We start from the raw sequence: 4,754 nt of genomic DNA, 5'->3' as shown, positions 1-4,754 counted from the left end.
ACCGAAACGTACATTTTACCTCAATTTTATATTTTTCATAGAGTTGTATCGAGGCATGTCGTATCGTATCGATGTGTATTAGTGGTATATTGATGCATATCGGTATGTATTGTAGGATATATATCGATACGAAATGATTTAAAAAATTCAATGTATCGTATCGGTGTGTATCGTATCGGTCAACTAAATTTAAGATACGTATCGGAGGGTATCGTATCGGTATCGGAGATACTTAAAACCATGAACATGCCCAACTTTGTTCTCCAAGTTATGAAATTGGAGTTTAAATTTCTCTATATGGTTTTCATTTTATACAATGAGGTAGATGTTGCCCATAAAATATGCAATGGGTGGCTGAAATAGATGTGTTCCTGGACTGCTGTGAGACTGTCATACCGGTTACATTAAGTAGAATAGTCAATTGATTGTTACTAGATTCTTTAGCTAAATTTCAGGTTCTTCCCTTTATAATTAGAATCCTTAGAAGTTCTTATCTTGATTCAAATAAGGTTATGAGATGATTTCCTGGTCACTTATGGTCATCCATTCTAGTTTCTAGGTTGAATGACTCTTTGGAAAGCTAACGAGCAGCTGCTTATGTTGTTTCTGAATATGTTCGACTTAAGGATTTATTTTTCAACTTAAGAGATTGTGCTGAACAACTCTATCTCTTTCTCTCTCCCTCTCCCCCCAACCTTTTCTGATGCAGGTTAAACAAGGAAATGAAGGACTGGCTATGCATTTGTATCCTTCCATCTCATTATGCATTTATCCAGTGATCTGTTTATCGTTCAATCTATTTATACACCAAAGCATGCATTTCAATAGCTGATAATGAAAAATTGATTCTTGAAGCATAGCCTTTTCTCTTCACATGAGTAAATTACACATGGGATTCCTCACGTTCACAGCTTTCACAATGATGAAATGATCAAAATTGATGCATACCCAAGGTTCTCTATACATTATATATGCAGGAAAATAAATCAGTCCAAGGATCAGAATTGATCTGTCCATCGGTTTGAGTACTCATCGTCCAAGTTTGGATCAGTTTTGGGTTCAAACTGAACCCACGGTTCAATATAGGGTTTGGTCCATTAATCTATCTATTAGGGTCTATTTTTAAGTTGTATGCTTTATTTTGCTAGTACTTCTAGAATGCTGGACATGTGTCTTACATTCCGACCCTTTTATTTTCTATTTTTGTTGAAGTTCTAGACTAGTTTCTATTTTGAAGAAGACTTGAGTTGTATGAGTTTTTTCCTCCTACCATACATAAGGTTTTCCTATTTTGTTGATTACTATGAAGTTATAAATAAAGGAGAAGGGGCCTAGTCCCTTACTCCCTCCAAGGATTTTTTGACAACTCTAGATCTATTCTTATTACTTGCTGTGAGATACAGAATGCTATTGTGAGAAGCAAAGCAACCTTGGTGGAAGATCAAGAGGGCAGATGAGAAGCTGGTCGGTTCTAGGTGGAAGGCCTAGTTCACATCATTCCTTCTCTTTCTCTCTTCTTCTTCTTCTTCTTCTTCTTCCAATGAAGGTAAGATCTCTATTCCTCCTCTCTGTGTATCTTAGTTACTGTTATATTTGTCATCTCAAGTTCTTATATTAATCACTAATCCTTGACAGTTTTCTGCACTGTTTCAGACCAAGTTTATTTCCTACACAACCCACCAATCTACCTCCATCAAACTGCTGTTACTACACTGCTTTCTTTCTTACTTTCCAATTTTTCCTGCAAGTTACTAATTCTGATTGCTTGCTATTTTAATTCTTGTTAGACATTAAATCTCCTTTTTTTTTTCTCTTTCTTTGGTTCTCATCTACTAATCTTTACTATAGTTGCTAATCTCTGTAATTACTAATTTTAAGTTTCTATTTCTATAACATTCTATTTTCACAACTCTTTGATTTCTTCCAATTTGATCATTGGTTGGCTTCTACTTTTGCCAAGTCATTCCCCATACTTACTAGGCCTGGGACCAGATCTGATAATCCTTGACTAGGTTGTTGAGTTCCCAACCCCCCCCCCCCCCCCCCCCTCCCCTTTCTCTATTTGGGGGGTTATTTTTATTTTTCATTTGATTTAGATCATGACCATTTATGTAGCATTTTGAATCATAGCAAACATCATAGTTCAACTTGCTTTAAAATCAAACCATCAACAACTTCCAGAAGGGTTGTAATATCTGTTGGCTACTTGGCCATGGGAAAAAGGGTTGTGGCACACTTGGCCGTCGGATGGAAATTTGGATCAGGCTAAAGTGCTAAACGTTTACTAGATGGGCTTTTGGGCAACCATAGATATGATACAAATCCATGGGCTTGGTGCTAATTCTAAAGCTCCCTGTGCATCAAATAGATTTCCTTGGCCTCATTCCTCATCTGACTTCGTAAAGTTGACCAATTGCAGAAGACCCCAGCCAGCTCAACCAATATGTAAGTGTAGATTCCAACCCAAAACTTGGTCTATTAGGTAGAGGGACTCATGGAGGGTTAGTTAAGCCTGTTGGCTACTGGCTTATGGGTTTCTTGCACAGTCCAGTCATGCTTCAAGGATAGATTGGGGTGGAGAGGTATATAGTCCACCAAATACAGTAGTTCTGCCATGGAAAATGATCACTGCTTTACCAAATGAGTATCTGATAGGGAATGTTACCAAAAATATAGTATCAATAACAGAAAGCTCAAATTTCCTGATCCTTTGATTATGGCAAAATATGAGGACAGCCCCCTCATTGTTACGATGCTAGATATTATTGGAACAGAGGTAAGGAATGGTGATGCACCTTTTGGAGGACCTGGTAACCAATGTGGGAACTTATGTGCTCTCAATTTCTATTTAATCTAGTAATTACAGATTTGCAGGTTTGTTTACAGGTTTATCAACAGCCATCCACATCATGGTTTGAGAACTTGGTATCGGGAATGGGATCGGTCAAGGTTGATATCGATCTTGATTGCCCTTGATCGGACAGAAATACTCCTGATTTTACGTTTGAAGTCAATTTTTGACCATTTTACCTTTAGTCTGTACCAATCCACCAATATTGATACTATCTGGCCGATTCCTCAAATCATGATCACTGTCCTTTAAGATTGATCTTTCAGAAAAATGGAAAATGATAGCTTTCTCACAGTTTAGTTGATTACCATGTGCTGTGGGGAAGGTTAGAGATTAGGGGTTGTTAATCAGTTAGTTCAATTCGGTTTTGGGTTGGTAGTGGGTTGACTTAATGGACTCTTATCGATCCGTTATTGGGTTGTTACCATTTCAGTTTTTCAACTGCTTTTGGGTTCGGTTTCCAGTTTTAATCTGTCCGGTCTGATTCAATTTCTCTCATCAAAACCTAACAAATAAGGGATCAGTTCAATTTTCTCGATCAATTTCACTCTGTCCAACCGGTTCGGCCTATATAGTTTTCATAAGTCATAACTGAAAGGATTCGGGCAGTATTTTGTCTGGTCCATCAGTGATCAGTGTAGGTGTAAAGCTCAAAACACCACGAGACATACATTATTGAAGTCCACAAAGCCCCAATATCGAGATCTGTTGGCTCAAAATCACATGCAGAATCTATTTAAAATTTAGACAGTAATATTAGATTTATAAAATCTCGTTGAAACCAAGGTTGGTTACAATATAAAATTAAAAGTTTTTCTTTTTTAAATAAGTTGTTTCAATTAGATTGCAATTTTATTCTTTAATTTTTTTTTTTTTGAAATGATTCATACGTTGTTGGATATGCATATGCATGTTCTTAGGTATTGGTCTTAGTTGATACCAATATCAATATGGATCAATCATATTAGTTTAGATTGCACCATTTTTGCTCTTTAAAATACTGATAATTAGGTTTTATTTTTTTTATTCTGGTATCACTGTTATTGTATCGGCCGAGACTGATTCAATACAAATACCTAAAACCACGTGCATGTGAGCACTGTGTGGTTGGATAAAATAATATCTGCTTTTCATGCACTTATTTGGCAACTGAAATGTTGACCAGAGAGGTGTCAAAATACTAAGGGAAAACTGATTTTTCCCTCTACTCATGTACAAACATACATGGCAAATCTTACCCAAACTAAGTCGAACCAAATATCAAATCAATAAAAAACTCAAATTGAAATGAATCAAAATCAAAATTTTCTTATTGATTTAGTTTTGAATTCAACCATTCTCACGCCAAAACCGATAAAATCAAATTAACATAAACTGAACCTAGGATTGACACCTCAAATTATCAGTTTTTTTTTTTTTTTTTATCTTTTAATTTATTATTTTATAATTTAGGACCTTAGGTAGGACGATGATGCATAGGTTGCAGAGATTGTCATCTTATGCAGTGATGCTAACAAAGTGAGACAGACCAACAAAGGGAATAGTAATCTCGTGATACCTCATGAAAGGACAAGTCCACTTGGTGGAGGACAAATGATCCATCCCAAGTACTTAGGTGGGTTCCAAGTGGGACTTTCTTGTTTCAACTATGAATAAATGGATCTCACTTTCTTATTCTTACTACTCAGAATCCAAAATCCCAGTTCTCTCATATGTTGATTTTTATTTTTGGGGTGGTACAGTTTGTTTGTTGATTCATGTGGACCTTGAAGAGCCAGGTAAGGTTATCACTTTTGGGGGGAATACTCCTATTCTGTAATGTATAGTAGTTTAGTAGTTTCATCTTTTGACCAAGTAAATGAAATAGTGAACAGGTGTAGAGAAATGAGGCTTTTGGCATGTG

General features: G+C 36.2%; 1 long non-coding RNA gene across 2 annotated transcripts in view; it reads left to right on the top strand.

Moving 5' to 3' along the window:
• LOC122086221 overlaps positions 1-1,239 on the top strand; it is a 3,305-nt gene extending 2,066 nt beyond the window's left edge. For both annotated transcript variants that reach the window (XR_006142359.1, XR_006142360.1), the window contains exon 3: positions 710-1,239. This is a non-coding gene — a long non-coding RNA (uncharacterized LOC122086221). The remainder of the gene's footprint in view (positions 1-709) is intronic.
• Positions 1,240-4,754: the final 3,515 nt, after the last annotated feature.

Source organism: Macadamia integrifolia, chromosome 8 (genome assembly GCF_013358625.1).
Source record: "Macadamia integrifolia cultivar HAES 741 chromosome 8, SCU_Mint_v3, whole genome shotgun sequence".
Lineage (NCBI taxonomy): Eukaryota > Viridiplantae > Streptophyta > Magnoliopsida > Proteales > Proteaceae > Macadamia > Macadamia integrifolia.
This window is presented reverse-complemented; position numbering and strand designations above follow the sequence as displayed.